Source organism: Monodelphis domestica, chromosome 1 (assembly GCF_027887165.1).
Source record: "Monodelphis domestica isolate mMonDom1 chromosome 1, mMonDom1.pri, whole genome shotgun sequence".
In the NCBI taxonomy this organism is placed as follows: Eukaryota; Metazoa; Chordata; class Mammalia; order Didelphimorphia; family Didelphidae; genus Monodelphis; species Monodelphis domestica.
Window position 1 is genome coordinate 107,631,543 of NC_077227.1, and position 26,069 is coordinate 107,657,611.

The following is a 26,069-nucleotide window of genomic DNA, read 5'->3' on the forward strand; positions in this document are numbered from 1 at the left end:
AAAGCTTTAGACTATGGAAATCTGCCATTGGTTGTTAAGTATTATGGGACTTTAACTGATATTTTTGTCTGATTGCAAAAGAATGGACTGTTACTGAGCCATGGCACAGTGCAAAGAAGCACTAGGTCAAGGAGACCAGGAATCCCTGTTGGGTTGGTGAAGATCAATGTCAAGTCAGAAGGCTTGTCCGAAGGATTTAGGAAATCATCTGTCTGGAAACTCTAGGTGCTGAACTTTCCTGTTTCCCAGTTTATACAAGTACATCTGTTTGGCTTTCACTTTGGCTCCCCTACCCCTATGATTGAAGGAGAAATCAGACCAGTGAATCATATTTCCCTTTTATCTCAGACTTTTGTTTCTTTTTCTCTTTTATAGTATAGCAATTTTCTGTATCCTGGTTTATGATAGCTAAATGTAACATTGCTGCAATTGTCCTGCTTGCAGGATATAAACTACCTCAATTGGGCCTTGCTGGTGAAACAAGTTGTTTTTTTACTCATAATTTTTATACACGTAGGATTTGATATATATGTTTTTTATATAATTTTTTCTCTCCTATTTTTTTATTGCTTTTGTTGTTGGAGAATTGATTCATATACCTCCTAGCTTAGCCATGCATTCTGGGGCAATTCTAGTGTTGGTCTATACCCACCTGAGGGAAGGATTGTGTAATTATCCGATAATCCAAAGTTTAAGATCTTTTAAAATAATTTTAGGAAAAGAAAAGCACCAACCCTGGATTAGGAAAGTAGATACTCTGGGGAAAATGTTATGAGGATGCTTGCAGAAATGACATTCTAACTCAAGAAATCTGGAGTGAACTTTTGGATTTAATGAACTGATTAAATCCAAAAGTTCACTCCAGATTTCTTAAGTTAGTATGTCATAGGTTTGAACCTATCATTTATTCTGATTGTTGCCAAAGGGGAATGCCCCCTACTTGGCTTTTTTGTCAATGTGCCTATCAATCCTTTTTTTTTTCTTTCTCTTTTTCCCTCTTATTCGCCAAGCTGTTGTCATTCCCTCTATGTAAGATGCAATATTTTATCCCCCCTAATGAGAGAATCTTAAATGTATAGACTCCATATATGGAATGATTCACTGACATGTTAATCTCCTGGTAAATCAAATAAGGAGATTTAACAAGCTGGTCTCCCAAAGAATCAGGATGGGAGGGATTATACAAGGAAAAATAACTCTGCCCACCTTCCCAGCATCCACTATCACCTAAAGGACACTTGTCAACATAGACTAGGTATCTGGCATTTTCATTTGGCCAATTTTACTTTGTAAAGAGTATTTTCCTCAGTGAATTTTTGTACTTTTCAAAGCATTTTTCTACTTATCCAATTGTGCTTTTAAAGAAATTCTTCTCTCCTTTGGATTTTTGTGTCCCCTTTATCAATTGGCCTATTCTGTTTTTTTAAGGTATTAATTTCTTCAGTATTTTCTATGCCTCCTTTACCAAACTACTGATTCTTTTAACATGATTTCCCTATATTACTCTCATTTATTTTCCCAATTTTTCTTTTATCTCTCTTATTTGATTTTTAAATCCCTTAGATCATCTCCAATAATTCTTTTTGGACTTGAGAGCTATTAATTTCTTTTGGAGATTCTGGCTGCATTTGTATTGACTTTTTCATCTTCTTCTAAGTTTGATTCTACTTTGTCACCAAAATGACTTTATATGTTTAGTTTCTTTTTTTTGTTGTTGTTGTTTACTCATTTTATTGACTTTTTCTTTTCTTTTAGTTTAAAAAAACTGTTCAAGTTGGGTGCTATAACTATAGTGAAAGGGGTACTGTTCAAAGCTTTGTATAACAGCTCCTTTTAGAGCTGGAAGTGGAGATATATCTGCTTTCAGTCTTTCCAAGGTGGTATGCTATAAGGAAATATGTTTTTAATACTCTCCCGGTCTGTGCTATGGTCTGGGAGTAACCCTAAGCACTCTTTTACCCCTAGGAACTTTTACCAGGGTTTCTTACCATTCCCTGACTACAAGTGCTAAATGCTGGTATTCTCCCACATTCTGGGACTATAGCCCAGGACTCCAGCCTAGTTCTGTGAATGGAAAAATGTCCATAGTCTTGTACCTAGAGCCAGGAAAGGGACTCCCCTAATCTCCTTCAGAGCAGTTGTCTGATTCCCCTTGCTTTCTGTAGCTGAGAGCCTGGAAGTCTGGGCTGCTATTTCAGTTGCACCAAGGCTGTTGCCTCAGTGGGGCCTTCCCTGGTACCCTGTGCTCCACCTCCACCTCTTCCCTGGTACATGAGATCCTTCCTGCCAACCTTCTAAGTTGTTTGGGGTTGAAAATTGCTTCACCTTATGTTGTCTTTTTGTGAGTTATGCTGCTCCACAATTTGTTTTGAGGCATTTTATCATTGCTTTTTTGAGGTAATTTGGTAGAAATCAGATGGGTCCTTGTATCTTCTCCACCATCTTGGCTCCACTCCTCTCCCCATTCCTTACCCCTGAGTGAGTGGGTGAGTTTATATAAAATGTGAATATTTTCCTCTAATGTTCATTGGTCAAGCAAGGTGCTTAGTAATTGTAAAATCGGAGCTCATGAGACAGGATGAATTGAATAGATAGATATTCATTTACATAGAAGTTATAGCTTATTAACTGAGCTCACCCAAAAAGAAAGCAATAAGAGGTTAGAAGAGGGAAGAGGAAAAATTTTAGTGGTTGCCTACAAATTCTACTTCTTACAATTTCCCTTTAAGATTCAGCTGAGATACTACTTATATAATAGACCTTCAGAGTCTACTCATTTATTGATGCTTGCCCTACCACCTCAATTATTTTGTATATATCTTATATTTATTTATCTGTTTATATATTGTTTACCTCATGTTGTTGTTGTCCAGTTGTTTCAGTTGTGTCCAACTCTTTGTGATGCGTTTTGGGATTTTCCTGGCAAAAACACTCAAGTGATATGCTGTTTTCTTCTCCAGTTCATTTTACAGATGAGGAAACTGAGACAAAGAGGTTAAACGAGTTACCCAGAGTCATACAGCTAGTAAGTGTTTGAGACAAGATTTAAATTAATTTCTTCCTGACCCTAACTTTGGACTCTACCCATTATACCAACTAGCTGCCCTATAATACAATATAAACTACTTGAGGTTATGGAGTATTTATTTTTTCTTTTAATCCCTAATCATGGGTATAGTTCCTTACAAAAAGTAGACACTTCATAAAGGATTATGAAATTGAATCTAACCAGAATCTGAAAGGATTTGGAATGGAAAATACCTGAGAAGAGGAAGTCCTCAGATTAACATCGGGTCCAATTCAAGTTGGGATTCTGAACGACAAGCCCTCATTTAAAAGATTGACAAAGGCCTTCCTCTGAAATATGTCCTGAATACTACATGGTCCAATTTATTTTAATAAACTATATTCAAAGGCATTATGGTCTTTAATAAATGGCAGTTAGGAAGCAATAAGTTGAAGCCCACAGTTCCCAAGACCTCAGAATTCTCAGCAGCAATGTTATTGCCCTGTGGTGCTATTATCCCCTAGCACAATGTAACAGGATATTAAAGATGTCAGGACTTAGGAAGAATAGGAGCCTATGAATTAGATAGCAATCAATCCTGTTAACACTGATAACATTTAGATAAATGCAACCCCTTCTTTGCCATTAGAGGCAATCTTCAATTATAGAGCAACCCGTGTTTGAAAAGAATAGGCTGTAAACACAGTTCAGGGCTGGGATAAGGAAGCTCTACTACACAGGGTACTGAGGGATCAAGGTAGCTCATTTAGCTCCTTCAAAGAAACAGCAGATAGGAGGGAATTGAGTGACACTCAAATTGGACTATTTACCCAGGTGGTTTCAGAACAACTGAGGACTCACTCTCTTTGTAGAGCCATTTGGCCAGGATCAAGCACTCAGAATTCATTGGATGGATTTAGAAAAGGAAAAGGTCTACTTATCAAGTGAGTTTTTGTTGTTCAATCATTCAGTTGTGTCTGACTTTTCATTACCCCGTAGACCATACTGTCCATGGAGTTTTCTTGGCAAATGTACTGGAATGGTTTATCATTTCCTTCTCTCATAAATTAAGGCAAATTAAGTTAAAGGATTTGCCTGGGGTCACAAATAAGAATGTGTTAGAGATTAGTGTCAGAGACTGGATGGGAACTCAGGTTTTCCCAACTCTAGGTCTCATACTCTATTCACTGAGATATCTAGCTGTCCCTAAATGAAATAAATCATACACAGACTCTCACACTATATTGGAAGATCCAAGAGTCAGCATTAATAAACCTAATGTTTAGTCCATAGGACTTTGGACTCCTTCCTTCACTTCTATCACAAGTTATCTAAAAATATATATTCTTCATTCATATAATCAGGCAATTGACAAACATTTCCAGAGCAGTTAGTATATGCCTGGTGCTGTTGTGTATTATAAAAAAAATATAGGAATTCCTATTCTTGATTCCCTGGGGAAATAAGGCATAGGCATCTAGATTCTCGTAGGAGTATTGCCATTAAGTTTCTGGGTGATCTTAGGTAAGTAACTTCACCTCTCTAGGCCAATTACTTCATCTTTAAAATGAGGAAAGTGTATTTGATGACATATTAAATGCTTTCTACTTTTAGATCTCTGACCTTATGAAGTAAGAAAATACTCTATTTTGATCAAGGGGCACCTAATATAGTGAGGGTGGTTTGAAGAAGATACTGATCTAGTCAGATAGATTATTCCAGTAAGCTTTGACAATCAGGGGGACAAAAGCACCCATTTTTGTTCTTGGAGATCTGCCTTGCTGGATTATTATCTATTTTAATATATTGTAAACCCTTTACATATGTATGTATATGTATACACATGTGGGTGCATATTTATATTTATACATACATGTATATATATACATATATGTATGCACACACAGACATATATATGCCAAAGACATCATCCTGACAAAAGTGGGAGCTGAGACTAATCAGTTCAATTGTGCCATTTCTTCAGGAAGTGTGAGAGTCCAGTTGATCAATGATGGCAAGGGAATCAAAGCTTTTGTTACTAATGATGGCTGTTTGAACTTTATTGAGAAAAGTAATGAAGTATTACTAGTCAGCTTTGGTCAAAAGGATTGCAGTGTTGGTGATATTCCTGGAGTCTGCTTCAAAGATGCAAAAGTAGCCAGTGTTTCACTTCTAGTTTTGTGCAGAGGCAAGAAGGAGAGATCAAGAGCATAAAGTAATTCTTACAATAAGATTTTTCATTAAAAAACTTTATACACATCCATATTATGTATAAAGTATTAAGGGGTCAGTTTAGATGAAACTCAAAGGTCTCTTCTAGGTCTAGCATTCAACAAGTATAATATTACAACATGAAAATCTAAATTATAGTACAAGAATCAGATATCAATACAAGAGTTTCTTTACTAAAGATGAGTTGAATATGTGAAAGATGACATACTTTTAAGAAGCTGACAAGCCTCAGTTTGAAGTCTTCATTTTTCTTTATCAAATACAAAGAGAAACCATTAAATTGACTGCTATTTCTATCTAAAAAATGGTTTATTTCTAATATTCCTTGTGATGACCTAGAATTTAGTGCAAAGGATGAATCCTTTATCTTATTTTACAGTTGTGTGTGTTTGGGGTCTTAGTATATATGATTTTAATTCTATTTTAGCTTTGACCAAGGAATATCTACAGAGAAGATCTACCAAGAAGTTTTTCCCCAAACCTCTTGGGGCACATTCTTTCTCAGACCATCTCATTCCCTAAGGAGAATGAGCTCGACCTTAAAGCAGTTGCTACAAAGAATTGATTCTCACCTCCCTCTCTCTTCCTCTCTCAACTCCAAGTTTGTTGAGCCCCTGGATGAGTTGCAAAGACTGCCTGTAAGTTCCCTTTGATCTACTGCTTTACTGGTACAAGTAGCTTTCTTAATATTTTGCTCCTTAGCTGTCTGCAAAAATCTGTCATGGAGACCAGCTCCCAGACCTTCAGGCAACCTGATCTCCTGAACTTTGGAAATTCATACAGTCATAGCAGTCTTATACTCTGTCAACCAAGAACAGAGAAGGAAGGAACAAAATGACTTGTATTTCATTGGCCATACTTCAGCTTAGATGGAGAAAGGAACCCACTGATACTAGCTCTCTCTTCCCACCCAGAAGTTCACTATATTCTTCCCTCCAACCAGGCAGGAAAGAGATTGCTTTAAGTACAACTGTCAGCTCATATTACTTGCATAGCAGCTTCAGTGAGATGATGCAGTGGAGAGAGTGTTGGGCCTCTATCAGGAGTCAGAAAGATCTGAGTTCAAATATTGCCTCAGATACTTATTGGCTTTGTGACCTTAAGCAAGTTGCTTAACGTCTGCCTTGGTTTCCTCAATAATAAAATGAGCATGATAATAATAGCACTTACCTCCCATGGTTGTTGTGAGGGCCAAATGAAATATTATTTGGTTTATAAATGTTTAGTCAATGCTTTTCCCCTTCCTTCTCCATTCTCCTCTGCCCCCAATGATGCATAAAATAGAGACTAGAATATCTTTATGTGTATGCCACTTTAAATTTTGTTTTAGATTTCAAGCAAAAATAAAATTGAAATTAAGTGAATATTAGGAATCTGATACTGGGTCATCACAAAATCAGCACACAGTTCCTAGATTGAGAACTAGAAGGAACTTCAGACATAATTCATCTTGATTTACCTTCAGTCATAGGTAGCAAGTAACAGAATAAGGATTTGATTCCAGGTCTTCTGACTCCAGATCCAGCCCCTCCCATGATGCTGTGGTGGGAAGGTATAATTAGGGCAAGGAATGCTTAATTTTTATCTTTTGACTGATCAACTCCCAAAGGACAAAGAATTTCATCGTAAAGGACAATTATGGCTTTGTACCATAGCATCATGGAAGAGATGAATTTGGAGTCAGGATTCAGGATCAAATGCTTTTTTTTTGCTTTATTTTGTCTTTGTTTTTGTTACTTAATACTTGTGAGACTTAAAGCAAGTCTCTTTAAATATCTATAGCTTTTGTAAAGAGCTGATAGTGGCTGTACAGAGGCACTGTATATAGAAGAAATCTGACCACAGGCTTGTAGTCAGGAAAACTGGTCTTTGAATAATGTTACTGACACAAAATGGAAAAGTGTCTTTAGTATTTAAGTTAGTTCAGAGTTTCAAGCATCCAGGACTATATATTACTAATAGATTCTTCACCAGTTTACTCTAGTAGAGGAAATTGCCATATGGAGAATCTTCCACTCTACTGCAATCACAGATTTAGACCTTTCCATATAGTCCCCCCAAATAAGTTCTTAATCTCTATATTTACCTAAGCTCTATTTTAAATGTTACTGATCTTGGACTTTCCTGAAAATAATGTTTCATAATGTTGCCATGCATAATATAACATAAGACTTGGGTTTTGTTTGGGGTTTTTTTGTTCTGACAGTACCTCTTTCAAGCTTCAGAGCTCCAGTATTTCAATGGTTAGTGGCTGGAGCCCATGATAGACTGTCAATGTTCTTCATGGTTTTATTCACATTAAACCTAACTCAGAGACTCAGAGGAGGCAACTATTACCCAAGCCAACTAGCACCAATGGGGATTCACATGAAATAAACCCTCAAATCAATTTTGTAATTGGTAATGTAAAAATAATATAAAAATTGAAGACAAATTCATTTAGCAAGAGGGAAAATGAGTTACTATAGTGGCTTAAAGATTAGAAGGTTAAAGCAATTGTAAGGAATTTCGGGGATCCTTTATTCCAACCCATAAACATGGGAGCCATGCTTTCTTCTCTATCTACATGGTCTCAATAGTGCCTCTACTGTCATGCTTTATGGTAATGCTGTTATTATTGCTTTTCTTTTCTTGAGGAAGTATTACTGCTTATAGATAGGTGCTTTTAAACCTAGAAAGAAGACTTGGAATGAGTAAGGGATTTCTTTGTGGGAGTAAGTAGCAAAGGAAATAAATCTAATTTTGCCAAATGATTATAATCACCATCATCACAACATTTGTAAATATTAATTCATTTGATTCTCATGACTACTCCTGGACAGAGTTAATATTATTATCTTGATTTTATTTATAAAGAACCATTTTTACTAATAGAGGTTAAGTGTCTTACCTAGAGTCATGTGGCTAATAACTTTTTGAAACCAGATTTGAAACCAGGTCTTCCCAATCCAGATCCAGTGCTATATCACCATATAAATGTAGTTTCTCAATGTAAACTTCATTTTCCTTGTTCTATGGGCTTATGTCAGATTTCTCTCATCTCTCACTCTGCTAAAGGATTATATGAGTTCAATTCTTGTAGTATCTACCTTTTTGTACAAGACAAAGTCCTTCATGCTCAGAACTGGACCAGTTCTATTCAATCCTCTATCTGTTTTCATCAGATTTCTAATAATTTTATCTTATTTCTTCTTCACCTGATGTAGTAAGCAGGGCAAATATTATTCTCCTCATTTTACGGAGGAAAAAAAATGAGGTCATGAAAAAACCAAATCCAAAGGACAATTAGTTTCTGGCAGATAAAAGTCTAGGACCAGTTCTCTTGATTCCCAAATCAGAGTTTTCCTGCATTTTTCTGGAGCTAGCTTTTAGAAGTAGAAGCAATGAAATAAAATAAAATACTAAAACTAAAACAAAGCTTGTTGGTGATGGAGAGGGATGGAAGCAACATTTTGATTTATAAACTAGAGAATTCTTTTTTAAAAAACATTATTTTATTTGGTCATTTCCAAATATTATTCATTGGAAACAAAAATCATTTTCTTTTCCTCCCTCCCCACCCTCCCACCACCTCTCCCATAGCCGGCTCATGATTCCACTGGGTATCACATGTGTTCTTGACTCAAACCCATTTCCATATTGTTTGTATTTGCTCTAGAGTTCATTTAGTCTCTCCACAGTCATATCCCCTCCACACCTGTAGTCAAGCAATTGCTTTTCTTCTGTGTTTTTAAAACTCTCACAGTTTATCCTCTGCTTGTGGATAGTGTTTTTTAGATCCCTGCAGATTGTTCAGGGACACTGCATTGACACTAATGGAGAAGTCCATTACCTTCGATTGTACCACAGTGTTTCAGTCTCTGTGTATAATGATTTCCTGGTTCTGCTCCTTTCACTCTGCATCACTTCCTGGAGGTTGTTCCAGACTCCATGGAATTCCTCCACTTTATTATTCCTTTTAGCACAATAGTATATCATCACCAACATATACCACAATTTGTTCAGCCATTCCCTAATTGAAGGGCATCCCCTCATTTTCCAATTTTTGGCCACCACAAAGAGCACAGCTATGAATATTCTTGTACAAGTCTTTTTCCTTATTATCTCCTTGGGGTACAAACCCAACAGTGCTATGGCTGGATCAAAGGGCAGACAGTCTGTTATCACCCTTTGGGCATAGTTCCAAATTGCCCTCCAGAATGGTTGGATCAATTCACAACTCCACTAGCAATGAATTAGTGTCCCTACTTTGCCGCATCCCCTCCAACATTCACTATTTTCCATAGCTGTCATGTTAGCCAATCTGCTAGGAGTGAGGTGATACCTCAGAGTTGCTTTGATTTGCATCTCTCTGATTATAAGAGATTTAGAACAGTTTTTCATGTGCTTATTAATAGTTTTGATTTCTTTGGCAGAGAACTGCCTGTTCATGTCCCTTGCCCATTTATCAATTGGAGAATGGCTTGATTTTTTGTACAATTGATTTAGCTCTTTGAAAATTTGAGTAATTAAACCTTTGTCAGAGGTTTTTATGAATATTGCTTCCCAATTGGTTGCTTTCCTTCTGATTTTAGTTACATTGGTTTTGTTTGTACAAAAACTTTTTAATTTGATGTATTCCAAATTATTTATTTTGCATTTTGTGACTCTTTCTAAGTCTTGCTTGTAAGGAAAACCTTTCCCTTCCCAAAGGTCTGACATATATACTATTCTGTGTTTGCCTAATTTTCTTATAGTTTCCTTCTTTATGTTCAAGTCATTCACCCATTTTGAATTTCTCTTGGTGTAGGGTGTGAGGTGTTGATCTAAACCTAATCTTTCCCACTCTGTCCTCCAATTTTCCCAGCAGTTTTTCTGAAATAGTGGATTTTTGTCCCAAAAGCTGGGATCTTTGTGTTTGTCATATACTGTCTTGCTCAGGTCGTTTGCCCCCCAGTCTATTCCACTGATCCTCCTTTCTGTCTCTTAGCCAGTACCAGATTGTTTTGGTGACCGCCGCTTTATAATATAGTCTGATATCTAGGACTGCAAGACCCCCTTCCTTTGTAATTTTTTTTCATTATTTCCATGGATATCCTTGATCTTTTGTTCTTCCAGATGAACTTTGTTATGTTTTTTTCTAAATCAGTAAAAAAATTTTTTTGAAAGTTCCACGGGTATGGCAATAAATAGATTGATGAGTTTGGGTAGGATGGTCATTTTTTGTTATATTGGCTCATCCTACCCATGAGCAGTTAATGTTTTTACAATTGTTCAAGTCTAGTTTTAGTTGTGTGGAAAGTGTTTTGTAGTTGTGTTCATACATTTCCTGTGTTTGTCTCGGGAGATAGATTCCTAAGTAGTTTATTTTGTCTAAGGTGATTTTGAATGGGATTTCTCTTTCTAGTTCTTGCTGCTGAGCTGTGTTGGAATTATATAGAAATGCTGATGAATTATGTGGGTTTGTTTTGTATCCTGCAACTTTGCTAAAGTTGTTGATTATTTCGATTAGCTTTTTGGTTGAATCTCTAGGATTCTTTAAGTAGACCATTATGTCATCTGCAAAGAGCGATAATTTGGTCTCCTCCTTGCCTATTTTAATGCCTTCAATTTCTTTTTCTTCTCTAATTGCTACTGCTAGTGTTTCCAGTACAATTTCAAATAATAGAGGTGATAATGGGCATCCTTGTTTCAATCCTGATCTTAATGGGAATGGATTTAGATAATCCCCATTGCAGATGATATTAGTTGATGGTTTTAGATATATACTGTTTATTATTTTTAGGAACGGCCCTTCTATTCCTATGTTTTCTAGTGTTTTTAGTAGGAATGGGTGTTGTATTTTATCAAAGGCTTTTTCTGCCTCTATTGAGATAATCATGTGGTTCTTGTTGGTTTACTTATTGATGTGGTCAATTATGTGGATAATTTTCCTAATATTGAACCCGCCTTGCATCCCTGGTATAAATCCTACTTGATCATGGTGGATGACCCTTCTGATCACTTGCTGGAGTCTTTTTGCTAGTATCCTATTTAAGATTTTTGCATCTATATTCATTAGGGAGATTGGTCTATAATTTTCTTTCTCTGTTTTTGGCCTGCCGGGCTTTGGAATTAGTACCATGTTTGTGTCATAAAAGGAGTTTGGTAGAACTCCCTCTTTGCTTATTATGTCAAATAGTTTGTATAGTATTGGCGTTAGCTGTTCTTTGAATGTTTGATAGAATTCACTGGTGAATCCATCAGGACCTGGGGATTTTTTCTTTGGAAGTTCTTTGATGGCCTGTTGGATTTCTTTTTCTGATATGGGATTATTTAAGAAATCTATTTGTTCTTCTGTTAGTCTAGGCAATTAATATTTGTTTAAATATTCATCCATATCACCTAGGTTGGTATATTTATTGCCATATAGTTGGGCAAAGTAGTTTTTAATGATTGCCTTAATTTCCTCTTCATTGGAGGTGAGATCCCTCTTTTCATCCTTGATGCTGTTAATTTGCCTTTCTTCTTTCCTTCTTTTAATTAGATTGACCAGTACTTTGTCTATTTTGTCTGTTTTTTCAAAGTACCAGCTTCTAGTCTTGTTTATTAGCTCAATAGTTCTGTCACTTTCGATTTTATTAATTTCTCCCTTAATTTTTAGGATCTCTGGTTTTCTTCTGGGGGTTTTTAATTTGTTCATTCTCAAGTTTTTTGATTTGCATTTCCAATTCATTGATCTCTGCCCTCCCTAATTTGTTAATATATGCACTCAGGGATATGAATTTTCCTCTAAGTACTGCCTTGGCTGCATCCCATAAGGTTTGAAAGGATGTCTCGCCGTTGTCATTTTCCTCAACGAAATTATTGATTGTTTCTATGATTTCTTCTCCAACTAACGATTATGGAGTATCATATTATTTAATTTCCGAATAATTTTTGATTTGGCTCTACATGTACCCTTACTGATCAATATTTTTATTGCCTTGTGATCTGAAAAGGCTGCATTTATTATTTCTGCTTTTCTGCATTTGAGTGCCATGTTTCTGTGATCTAGTGTATGATCTATTTTTGTGAATGTGCCATGTGGTGCTGAAAAGAAAGTGTATTCCTTTTTGTTCATATTTATTTTTCTCCATATGTCTATTAACTCTAATTTTTCTAAGATTTCATTTACCTCTTTTCTTGTTTATTTTTTGGTTTGATTTATCTAAATTTGATAGTTGTTGGTTCAAGTCTCCCACTAATATGGTTTTACTGTGTATTTCCTCCTTCAATTCTCCTAGTTTCTCCATTAGAAATTTGGATGCTATTCCGTTTGGTGCATACATGTTGATTAGTGATATTTCCTCATTATCTATATTCCCTTTTAACAGAATATATTTACCTTCCCTATCCCTTTTGATCAGGACTATTTGTGCTTTGGGTTTGTCCAATATCATGATTGCAACTCCTGCCTTCTTTCTATCAATTGAGGCCCAAAAGGTCTTATTCCATCCTTTAATTCTAACCTTGTGAGTATCAACCTGCCTCATTTGTGTTGAAGACAACATATGGTAGGGTTTGGGGTTCTAATCCAATCTGCTATTTGTCTATGTTTTATGGGTGAGTTCATCCCATTCATGTTCAAATTTATGATTGTCTCTTGTGGATTCCCTTGCATTTTGATATCTTCCCCTAGTTCTGACCTTTCTTCCCTAGCTATATCTTTTTGAACCAGTGATTTACTTTGAATCAGTCCCCCTAGTCCCCTCCCTTGGTATGCTTCCCTTTCTAGCCCCTCCCTTTTTATGCTCCCTTCCCCTCCCCCTCTCCTTCCTTTCCTTTTTATACTCCCTTTCCCCTCCCCCTCCTTCATTTTCCTTTCTTTCTTACCCTGTTGGATAAGATAGAATTCAAGATCCCAATGGATCTAGATTTTCTTCCCTCTCAGAGTTGATTTCACTGAGCATAAGGTTGAAGTAATACCATTTCACACTCTCTTCTTCTCCTTCTCATATGAGAGTTCTTCCCCTCCCCTTCCCATGTGTATCTTTGTATGGGAAAAGTTATTCTATTTATTCCCCCCCCCCATTTCTTGAATTAAGTCTTAGTATTGTGGATGCTTCCCCCCTTCCCTTTTCCTTTCTTTGCCCCCCCTTTCACCAAATCTTCTTGATGCCCCAATCTTTCCCTATGCATGATTCTTCTAACTACTCTTACGGTACACACAATTTTTGAGAGTTAAACAGTACATTTTCCCCACATATTAATATATATAATTTGATGTAAATGTAATCCTTATAGAAGAGAGTTTGGCTTAAAGAAAAAGATGAGATTTATCTCCTTTCCCCTTTCTTTCGTATTTACCTTTTTATGTTTCCCTTCTTTCTGTACTTGGATATCAAATTTTCCACCAAGATCTGGTCTTTTCTTAGCAAATGGTTGGAAATCTTCTATTTTGTTGGGTGCCCATACTTTCCCTTGGAAGTATATAGTCAGTTTTGCTGGGTAGTTGATTCTTGGTTGGAGACCCAGCTCTCTTGCTTTTCTAAATATCGTGTTCCATGCTTTGCGGTCTCTTAGTGTGTTAGCCGCTAAGTCCTGTGTGATCCTTATGGGAGCCCCCCTATATCTGAATCTTCTCCTCTTGGCTTCTTGTAGGATTTTCTCCTTTTCTTGGAAGCTCTTGAATTTGGCGATTACATTCCTGGGGGTTGTCTTTTGGGGATTTAGTATAGAAGGTGTTCTATGAACCCTTTCTATTTCTATTTTTCCTCCTTGCTCCAGAACATGTGGACAATTTTCTTCTATAATCTCCTGTAGTATAGCATCGAGGTTTTTCTTTATCTATGGCTTTTTGGGCAGACCAATAATTCTCACATTGTCTCTTCTTCCTCTGTTTTCCAAGACTGTAACCTTTTCAGTGAGATATTTTGTGTTTTCTTCTAATTCCTCAATTTTTTGAGTTTGCTTTATTAATTCTTGAAGTTTTACATGCTCACTGTCTTCCAGTTGCTTAATTCTGGTCGTTAGGGGCTGGTTTTGCTTTTCAGCTTTGTCTGCCCTTCTATTAGATGCTTCCAGCTTTTTCTCCAATTGTGAAGTCTTGTCTATCAGACTGCTAATCTCTTTCTCCCATTTTTCTTTCCAGAAGGTTTCCATCTTTTGGGTAAGCTCCAATTTGAGTTCTTCCAGTACTTGTGGATAATTTCCATTTTGGGAGGCATGTTTTGATTTTGTTTGGGTTTCATCCCCTTTGTCTTCTTTTCCTTGGGTACTCCTGCCATAAAAGTTTTCAATAGTCACCTTTTTCCCTTTCTTCCTGGAAGCTTGATTTTGGGCCATGTGAGCCATCCTTTTGGTGGTTTTATTCCCCCTTCCTTTTAGGTCTGGGGTCTGGGTGATATGGGCGGGTTTTCTGTGAATTTAGGTTGCCTCAGACTAGTTCTTCCCAGCTTCCGAGGTTTCTTAGAGCTCAGGCCCCTGTGCTTAGCATGGCTGCCCCTTTGCTCAATGCAGCCTCTCAGCGTGGCCGCCCCTTTGCTCAGCGCAGGATTTTTCCATGAAACCGCCCTGAGAGGTCGTTTCCTTGCAGTCTTTAGATCCCAAGAACCCTGGTGTGCCCACCCCAGACAGAGACGCTCCTCAGTCTCTCGCTGTCCCAGTGAGCACTCTGATACCTTACTCTGGTTTGGGGGGGGGGGAGAGGGGCGGCTCAGTTCACGTTTTTGTGCAAGCTTTTCCTCCTCCTTATAGTGTGAAAATGTTCAAGTCCCACATACCTTCGTTTCTGTGGGGTACTGGAGAGTCCCTCTGTTCTTCAAAAGGTAATTTTTAATGCTCTTTTGAGGTAGTCTATTTCGTTCGGTGCTGGGGAGAGGAAGTGATTCACGTCTAGATTGCAGCCATGTTAACCCAGAAGTCCAAGAACTCTTTTTTTAAAAGATAGAATTAATGTTATTAAATCCTCCATGTCATCCCCACAGGATATTTGATTTAAATAATAGACTCAAAATGTCCAGAGCAAAGAAATTTCTTTACTAAACTTTGTATCTCTTCAAGCACCTAACCCTGTACTTTACACACAAGGACTCTATAAATGTTTGTTGAGTGACCTTGAGACTCAGAGTCAAGTCTCTTGACTCCATTTTCAGCTTTCGTTTTGTGATATATCTCACCTTGAACATTAGTTAGGATAGGAGGATTGAGTCCTAGACGTGATTATTAAACCCAACAAAAAATGAGAGAAGATTATTTTGATTTGAATTTTGTTAGTGTAAAGTCATGTTCATAGAGGCTCCCCTTCCTACAAAGCTCCTTAATTTCTATGGCAAGGTTATTAATAAAACCAAACTGTCTGAGGAGTGAAGAGATTTCTAGTCTCATTTGTAGCACTAACCAAGAATGTGATCTTGGTCAAGTTAATTAACACTATCTCTGTTTTCTCGTCAATAAGATGAAGAAGTTGAGTCAAATAATTTGTAATGTCTCTTCCATAGCTCATACTCAATTGTTTTATGACTATTCCTTTATCTATTAATTGGGGGGGAAGTTATGAAGCCCCATTTACAGAGTATAGAGTCAGGTGTTAGGGGAGATCGAAAGCTTCATTAAGAATTTTTTTTTTACCCTTGGAGAGTTTTCATTCTATTGAAGATGGAGGCCAATAATTAACATAAATATCTGATGAGGTTTTCATGAAAGATTCAATAAAGTATTCATGTGAGATAAAAAAGGCAAGAGACTTTTCTAGCTTATAAACTGGAAGATCAGAGGAATTCTGTAGATGAACCACATAGAATTTAGTGAAGTATTTGACAAAATATCTCATGATAGTATTGTGGAAAAGATGGAGAGCTATAGATCAGACATGTTAGTACAGTTGATGGTATCAGAGCTGGCTTAGACAGCCAGATTCAAATAATTACTGATGATTCAACATCAACTTGACATTAGATTTCTAGTAGACTGTCCTCGGGCTCTGTATAAGGTCAACTGATGTTTAACATTTCTTTTTAGACACATAACTTCCATTTTAGAGTCAATATTATATATTGGATCTCAGGCAAAATAGTGATAGGGGCTAGGCAATGGGGGCTGAGTGACTTTCCCAGGGTCACACAGCTACAAAATGTTTAAAACAAGATTTGAACCCAAAGATCTCCCATCTCTAGACCTGGCTCTCAATCCACAGAGCCACCTAGCTTTCCCCTTACATTTTAAAAATCAATTGTTTAGTCAAAGGCATAAATGGCATTTTATACAACTTTTAGAAGCCATAAAATTGGTAGTGATAGTTAATTAACTAGATAAAATTCAATCACAGCAACAAGCATTTAATAAGCTCCTACTATTATGAGTAAGATATTGTGCTAAGTGTAGGGGGTTACTAAGAGACAAAAACAGTCCCTGCTCTCAAGAAACTCACAGTCTAATGGGGAGACAGGGTGAAAACATCTGTGTACAAACAAAATATAGATAGATGACAGATAGAGATAGAAAGAGAGCTAAGTAGAGATAGATTAAATAGATAGATGGACACATGGATAGATCAGACAGACAGACAGACAGACAGACAGACAGACAGACAGACAGACAGATAGATAGATAGATAGATAGATAGATAGATAGATAGATAGATAGATAGATAGATAGATAGATAGATGGATGGATGTATAGATGGATAGATAAAGGAAAAGATAATAAATTTGAGATAATTACAGTTATGGCACTAGTGTTAAAGGAGATAAAGAAATACTTCATATCAAAAGTAAGAATTTAATTGAGACTTGAAGGAATCAAGAAACTCATGAGGCAAAGATGAAAAGGAAGAGAATTCCAGACATTGATGATAGCCAGTGAGAATGGAGGGAGTCTGAAAGTTAGAGTGGGAGGAACATTAAGAAGGCTTTTGTCTCTGCATTATGGAATACATGGAAGAGACTAAGGTGTAAGAATTTTGGAATGGTAGGATTGGGCAGCTAGATGGTGCAATGGATAAAGTGCCAGGCCTCAAATCAAGATGATCCATCTTCCTAAGTTCGAGTCCAGCCTTACTAGCTGTGTGACTCTGGGCAAGTCACTTAACCCTGTTTGCTTTGGTTTCATCTGCAAAATGACCTGGAGGAAAAAAATGGTAAACAACTCCAGTATCGTTTCCAAGAACTTTAAATGGGGTCATGAAGAGTTAGACGTAACTAAAAGTGACTGAAACACCAATAAAGGACTGGACCACATTGTAGGGGGCTTCAAGAGGCCAAAAGAGGATTTTACTATTTCATTTTAGAAGTAATAAGAAGTTCCTGGAGTTTTTTTTTAAGAGGTGACATAGTCAGACATGGTGTAGTAATATCACTTTGATAGCTAAGTGGGGGATGGCCTGGAATGGGGAGACACCTAAAACAAGAGACCAATTGCAAACAGCTATTATAATAGTTGACGTATGGGATAATGAACTACTGAACCAGGAGAGTTGCAATGTCAGAGGAAAGAAGGGAAGGTGTATGAGAAATATTGTAGAGATAGAATTGACAGGACTTGATTTGGATAGGGGTCTACAAGGGAATCACGAGTCTAGGTTTCAAGTCTGAATGACTGGAAGAACAGTGGTGCCCTCAACTTTAATGGAGAAGTTAGGAAAAAGGTAGAGCTAAGGAAAAAAGAGAATGAGTTTATTTTGTAACATGAGTTTGAAGAAACCTATGGGACATCCAGTTCCTGATTTGGACAATTAAAAGTCAAAAAAGACATGAACAGACTTTAATATTGGGATAAACCTAAGAAAATGAAATTTATTAGAGCTAAATATAAATAAAACTTTACTATTGTGCCCCAAAAATAAAAACACCTAATTTTGTGGAGAATCCATGGCTAGACAGAAGTTTTCTTTAAAAAAATGGAAATTTTAGTTGACTTCTAATTTAGCAAGAGTCATCAGTTTAAAATGGCAACACAAAAAGCTAATATGAACTCTGGGTACTTTCAGAGAATCACAGCATCTAGGAGCAAGAAGGTAGTAGGGGTGCTGTATTCTATCCTGGTTGGACTCAGACTACTATGTTCAGCTCTAGCCGATATTTAGAAAGACAATAAGATGGGGATTGTTTTGAGAAGGGCAATCAGGAGGGCAAAGAAACCTGAATCCATGTCATGTGAGGATCAGTTGAAAGGATTAAAAATCTTTAGCCTAGGGAGGAGTATGTCAAAAATGAAATATTACATTTTTCTCTCTTCAAGTGTATGAGGCACTATATGTGGAGAAGACCTCTAGGTGATAGTGGATAGAGAATTGGACCTGCAAAGATCTGAGTTCAAATCCATCCTCAGCTACATCTTGGTAGTGTGACTGGGGCAAAAGGCATTTTGCCTTTAACTATTTCTATTTCCTCATCTATAAAGTGGGAATGACATTGAACCAATCTTCAAGAGTTGCTGGGATTGTAAAAATGAGACAATATTGATAAAAAGTACTTTGTAAATCTTGAAACACTATATGAATTATTATTTTCATCATTACTATCATTGCCATTATTATTATTATTATGCTTCTGTTTAGCCTCAGAACAAGAACCAAGAGAAACTGGTGGGAGTTTCAAAAAAGGAAGTTTAGGTTTGTTGTCTGGAAAAATTAGTTAGTGTTTATAGCTGTGTAAAAAAGTAGGATGGATTGTCCAAAAAAATAGTGATTTCCCCTTTATTGGAAGTTTTCAAGAAGAGACTAGATGACCAATTATTAGATAAGATAAATAGAGCATTCCTTTTCAGGCACTGGTTGGATTAAATAAGTGTGGAGGTCCTTTCCAACTAACATTTTATCATTTTGCCAAAGAAGTATGAATAATTTCCAACCATTTTTATTCACTATAATGCCAATGTTGGAAATTTATTTGCAAGTGAAACAAAATAGGGAGTGATGTGGCTTGCATATTTATGCACTTCTCACTTCCAAAGATATTCATCTTCTCTAGAATACATACAAAAAAAGTTTAGCAATGAATATTGGTTTTGGTAATTAGTTTTAAGTTAAATGTATATTCAACATCAGAAGCTTAAGAAAAAGTGCTATAAAGTCATGTAAAAAAACCTGTCCTGAGTTCAAATCATCAACAATATGGTGATTTTGTTGCAGCTGGGTGACACCATGGGTAGAGTTCCAGGCTGGAGTTAGGAAGACGAATTCAAATATGACCTCAGATATTTCCTAGATGTGTGATCCTGAACAAGTCACTTAAACCTGTTTGCCTCGGTTTCTATCTGTAAAATAAGCTAAAGAAGGAAATGGCAAACCACTCTAGTGTCTTTGCCAAGAAAATGCCAAATGCAGTCGTAGAGTCAGACATGAATGAAACACTGAACACCATTTAGTGATTTAAGATGTGCCCAATGCTTTATATAAGTTTTCTGTTGGGCCTAGCATTCACAGGAGATGGGAAAGATAAGAAAGAGAGTATTTTCCCTCTTTTACAAATAAAGAAATTGAGCTTCTATCATTTAAACCATTTCTCTATACACACAGACAACAATGCATAGGATCCATCCAGTGTGCTGGGGATTTTTCTTTTTCCTTTGATAGTCTTGAACATAGTAGGCACTTCTTGAATTCCAATTGAATTGAAATGGGGAAAACCTTCTGTCTTCTCTGGACACCTACATTGAGTTACACCAGAAACGAGAGCTGATGCTTTACCTTTGGGAGTGGGGAAGAGGTGTTCTCTGCTACCCTCCAGGATGCACTGGGCAGAGGGCCAGCTGTTGAACAACATCTCCATATAGATCATGCCTATTTCTCTTTCAGAGGGGAAAGCAGCCCTCTTCTCCCTTCTATAAATGCCATCTGGGCTGCAAAGTGTAAATAATGGCTGCAAATGCCAGAAATATGAAGGTTATCTACTCAGAAACAAAGAGCAACAGCAGTCACTTTGTTAAGTAATGTACTAGATGGGGAAACACTCTGGGCCGGTTCATTACTCTGCTTTTGAGGCTGTTGAGGAAGGATGAGCTAAGGTAGAATTTGCTCAGGTCAGGGCCATTTGTATCAGGCCTTTGGCTTGGTGTCATCAGTACTGCTTTTTTATCATGCCACAGCTGAACAGAGAAGTGGGCCATTTATCCTCTTCTTGTCCTTTTGTCACGGACACTAGTGGCAATATGTGAAATGCTCTGGCGATTTCTTGCTTGATGAATTCAGACATTCTGGAGTCCTTAGAAGCTCAGTATGGAAATAGGAATGGCTCCAACCTATTGTAACAGTCTCACATCTAATCATTTTTGCCCTGAGTTCTATGTCAACTGGGTGTTCTCTGCCCCCACTTCCTTAAACCCTTACTTTGGGATGATCTCTTTAAGCAAAGAGATCAGAAATTTTCAATTCCATACAAAATCTGATGGGACTTTCTTAATTTTCTGACAAGGTTTTCTCAGTCCAATGTGGCTTTCTCAACACTAGTTTTGCTTGGGGATGGGGAAGTATCTAAGACCAAGAAAACAGATGAAACTACTTCTACATCCACTTTTTCTTATGGCAAGTCTCTCGGGACTTAATAAGATTTCAATCTCAGGATCAAGTCACATTGAATCTCTTCTGATTTATAACTCCATCTCAAACCCCATTCCCCCCCCCCCTCTATCCTCCTTCTCCTTCACAGATAACCTAATTCTAGATGTGTAGAAGGAAAAAGCATCTATTAAGCAAAACTATGTCATAGTGAACCGTGCTGTCTCAGGAAGCAGTGCATTCCTCATCATTTTTTTAAAATTTTAATTTATTTAGTCAATTTATAATATTATTCTTTGGTTACAAAAATCATATTATTTCCAGCACTCAACTACCAACCTTTTCTGGATATTACATATGTCCTTGATCAAAACCTTTTTCCATGTTGTTGGTGTTTGCATCAGGATGTTCATTTAGAGTCTACATCCCCAACCATAACCCCTCAAACCCATGTAATCAAACAGAAAAAAAATTGTTGGAGTAGAAACACAGAAGAAAAACAATTGCTATTAATTAGCTTTTGATGATTCTCTTGAGTTTTGTGATTGTGCATCAAATTTTCTGTTCAGGTCTGGTCTTTTCTTCACAAATATTTGGAATTATTCTGTTTTGTTAACTGTCCATACTTACCTCTATAAGAATATAGTCAGTTTTGCTGGGTAATTGATTATTGGTTGTAGACCTAGTTCCTTTGCTTTCCGGAATATCATATTCCATGCCTTTTGGTCCTTCAGTGTTGATGCAGCCAGATCCTGTGTTATACTCACTGTGGTTCCATGGTATCTGAATGACTTCTTATTAGCAGCTTATAATATTTTTGCCTTGGTCTGATAGTTCTTGAATTTGGCTACAACATTCCTGGGTGTTGTCAGATAGGGATTAAGAATAGGAGGTGATCTGTGGATTCTTTCAATCTAAACTTTTCCCATTTGTTCTTGAATATTGGGGCAGTTTTCTTGGAAAATTTCCTGTAGTATGATGTCCCAGCTTTTTCCTTTTGTCATGGTCTTCTGATTTACCAATGATTCTTAAGTTGTCTCTCCTCAAGCAATTTTTAAAATCTTCTGTTTTGTGGATAAGGTGCTTCATATTTTTTCATTCTTTTGATTTTGTTTTATAGTGTCCTGCTGCCTTATGAAGTTGCTTGCTTCTAGTTGTTGTATTCTGGATTTTAAAGACTGGATTTCTTTCCTGGCTTTTTGTCATCCTTCTCCTTCTGGTCTGATTTTCTTTGAAGATAATCTTTCATCTTCTCTGCTTCATCTTTCATTTTCTTTGCCTTATCTTTCATCTTCTTTGATTCATCTTTCATCTTCTTTGCCTCATTTTCAAGCTGATTTATTTTGGCTTTCAAGATACTGTTTTCTCTTTCCAGATGACTTATCTTGCTTTCTAAGTTCTTTTCCACAAGTAAGATTCTCTTACTTGTGTTTTGAATAGTATTTTGCGTTCTTCCGAAGCCTGTATCCAATGAGTTTTCTGTTATTTTTTTTTTGGGGGGGGGGCTTGGTGTTCCCTCATCCTTTTTTGTTCTGTTCTGTTTGCTCTTTGTTCATTGCCTGTATAGAAGCTGTCAATTGTAATTTATTTTTTCTTTTTCTGTTCTTTGCTCATATTTACCCCCTTCTTTACTCCCTGCAGTTGCCTGCACTTTTTCTCTCATTTTTTTTTGTGGTTTGGGGCTGCTCTGTCAGCCTTCACTCTTGGAGCTTTGTCAGCAAATCTCTCAGGGTACTCTGTGGGGGAGGGGTGTTGGAACTTGAGTTTCCCTGCCCTCTGAAGGCTTTGATGGGGTTAAGTCCACCTGGGTTGAGCTGGATGTGCCCCCAGGCCAAAACCTCAGGAAGGGAGGGGCAATATGGAGTGTCTCTGCTGCTGCAACTAGGCTTCCTGCTCTTTGCTCTGTGTTTTTTCTCTAACTGCTTTCCCACTGCCTGTGTTTGATACTCTGAACCTGGCATAGCTTTGCCCACAAGGTACTCCCTCCAGACCAACACCTTTGCCTACCCAGAGGTTCCAACTGTCTCTAGAGGTTTAGCGCTCTAGGTAGGGGAAGGGTCCAGGAACTGTGTTCTCAAATTCTAGTTTTTGGGGGTGTACCTTTTAAGTTGAGTCCATCATGAGGGTTACTTGGCTTTGTCTTGTTGTTAAGTTTGATTTTCAGTCCTCTAGGAGCTTTTAGTTTGTAATCATTAAGGAAGGGTTTTCAGAGGTCTGAACTTTTGCTGCCTCTATGCTGCCATCTTGACTCTGCCTCTCCCTCATCATTTTTGTGGCAGGGACATAGCCTATAATTTATTGTCATAGGGAACTCCCTTTACCAATGCAGAACTCTTCTTGCTTTGTTGCTTTGAGTCTTGAGCATTGCCCAGGACACCGAAAAGCTAAATGACTTTGCCTGAGGTACACACATTCAGAATGTATCAGAGGCAGAACTTGAACTCAGATCTTCTGACTTCAAGACATGTTCTCTATCCAGTCTACTGAAACAACTGCTCATACTTCTCACTGGAGACCTTCAAATAAGTACCATGTATCACATAGTCTTTGTATGGGGGATCACCAATCAGAGGCAGGTTGGACTAGTCAACCTCTGTTGTCTCCTCCAACTTTGAGCTTCTTGTGATCCTTCTGGCAGTTATTCAGATATGCTTCCTTTCTCATATCCAGACCAATGCCAGTCCTAAGGTAATTTACTTCTCTACACCTTCAAATAAGCCTGGGCCAAAGGCAGCTCATGTTCTGCCACCTCACTTACACTACTGAACCATTCTGCCTGACATCTTCTGAAGCATGTGACATGATCTCTTCTTTAAGGCCCATCTCCCCCTGTTTTTAGTTCAGGGAGAGATGATGAACCTATATCCTCCATTCTCTCTTTAGCCCACAGATCTGTTGTTGAGCTGAGTAGCCCAGATGTTGATGACTTTTCAGGGTTTTCTACTATTATACCCTCTCCAGCTGCTTTCTGGTGCTCTTGCTTACTACTTTTCTCAATAAGGACTTTGTACTACATGGGTCCAGTTTGGCATCTTCACTTAGTTATCCCTTTTTGAAGAACTACAATGAGTATCCTCCTCATTTTCAGATGTCAGGTCTCCCTCCTCCCCTATCCTCAGTAGGGAAAGGATGTTAGTCTACTCTCCTTTCTAATTTGTCCTCTACTCAGCTGCCAAAATGGTCTTTATAAAGAGGAGGTGTGATCACATTAATCCTGCACCCTCCAGTCAACAAACACTGGTAGTTTATAATTGGATCAAAATAGAAAATTCTCTTTGGACCTTATAAATCCTTCACACCCTGGTTTCTTCCAGCTTTGTTATGCTCCATTCTTCTCAATGTACTTTATAATCTAGGGACATTGACCTTCTAGCTCTTTTTCTTACATGGTCCTTCATCTCCTAATTTCTTGCCTTTTCATTTGCTGTTCCCCATGCCTATAATGTTCTCCTTTCTAATTCCTGTCTTCAGACTTCCTTCAAGATTCAGCTCAGGTCCCACCTGCTGAAAGAGGATTTTTCCCCCAACCCTTATGTGTAGTGACTTCCCACTGAGACTATCTCACATTTGCCTTATATATATCTTGTATGTAAATAGTTGTCTATGGCCTAGATAGGGAGCTTCTTCAGGGCTGTGACTGCATTTTTGTCTTTTATATTCCTTGCATTTAGTAGTGACTAATAAATACTTGTTGAATGACCCATCCTCAACCCCAACCCAAACTCCTTTTGGTCATAGATGGCTTCTTCCTTCTGTTGACCTTAGATTAAGACTTCTGAAGTAAGAGACAACTTAGGGAGCACTGACCCCCCCACTTTATTGAGTCTAATCTAGAGGAGGGGTGTTTCCCAGAGCAATTCCTGACTCAGTCAATAGGGCCTGTACAAACTGCCTCAGTGCTTCTGAAACCTGTAACAAATAGTATGAGCCTAGTGAGACTCAAGACATAATTCCCTGGGTACTTCAGGCCATGGCCTTGCCCTTAGGGTATGGCTTCTCTTCTGGATCTCCACAGGCTAAATTTCCCTGGGCTCTATCCCCCCTTTCCCTGTATTATGAGCCCAGCTTGGTGGTAGTGGTGGTAGTGTTGCTTGTATTTGAACACAATACAATAGAATGAATATTGGATTTGATATCAAAGAACTGGTTCAGTTTCCTCTCTTGGGACTTTCTACCCATGTTACCCTGGGCAAATCAGTCTGCTGACTAGTTTGCCTCTTCAATTTTAAATCTATGGTCCTTTGACAAGTCAACCTCAGATGTATGGGTCCAGAACTTGGCTACCTATCTTGATATTATTCCCTCTCCTATAGCTTTGTAGGTCACATATTTTTCCTCTTCCTTGGTATGTTCTATACAACCAGTTGAAGATATCCACAAAACTATCAGTGTCCAAGGCAAGGTGTCCCACTAGTTAGTCTAGGAGTTCATTGCTAAGAATGAACCTTTTATTTTCTTATCCTAACCCCAAATGAATTTCATATGGCTGACTTTATGCAGATGCTTTACCTGGGATCTTAATCCCTACCTATTACTCAGAATTTATACTGTAGCATCCTATATCACATGAGGATGCCCAAACATTTCATTGAACCCTGTTCCAAAGAACAGAGAGTTCCCCATCAATGAAATTTCCTCCTCCACTGAAGTCCAAGACAGGCCATCCATTTTCAGTGATATGTATCCAGTAACAGGCCCCCATTAGGGGTCTGTTTCAGTCAGTCACTTGATCCCCATGCATTAAGTACCTACTAAGCATGCTATTGCTTCAACTCTCTCTAGATACTACTTTTTCCTCCTCTATCAAACTGCTACTCTAGGAAACCTCCACATTGAAATTGTCTTCTCCTCATTAGTGACTTCTTCTCTGGGATCACTATTAAGAGGACCCAAGACATGCTCCATTTCACTTTTCTTGCCTCATCTCTTTCTGGGCTCCATCTCCATCTCCTCACTTACTGCATTGTCCTGTGCACAGGTGCCTTTCCCAACTAATTAGCACCTCTATGTGCATTTTCTTCTCCCATTCAAATGTCCGGTCCTTGAGCAGAGTAATTTTCTTACTTGCTTGTATTTGTAATCCCAGTGGAAAGTATAGTGCCTGTTGCATACTAAGTACTTCATAAATTATATGTCTCTCTAGAGTAGCTAGATGATGTAGGGGAATAGTGTTGGACTTCAAGTCAGGAAGACCTGCATTTGAAACCATCTACAGCTACTTAATAGTCGTGCGACTTTGGGTAAGTCATTTCATTTCTATCTACTTCATCTGTAAAATGGGTATAATAATAGCACTTAGGATCCCAGGAGAATATGAGTGAGGATCAAATGAGGTAAGATAAGGCAAATTATATACTTTTCAGACCTTAAGAGGCTATATAAATGCTAGCTTTTATT

General features: G+C 37.7%; 1 long non-coding RNA gene across 2 annotated transcripts in view; it reads left to right on the top strand.

Annotated features, from left to right (window-relative positions):
- Positions 1-2,970: 2,970 nt before the first annotated feature.
- LOC103095208 (uncharacterized) overlaps positions 2,971-26,069 on the top strand; it is a 101,407-nt gene continuing 78,308 nt past the window's right edge. The window contains exon 1 of one of the 2 annotated variants that reach the window (XR_008913310.1): positions 2,971-3,025. This is a non-coding gene — a long non-coding RNA (uncharacterized LOC103095208). Of the gene's footprint in view, positions 3,026-5,672; positions 5,878-26,069 lie in introns of those variants that run through there. The other variant, XR_008913309.1, reaches the window with a different exon arrangement.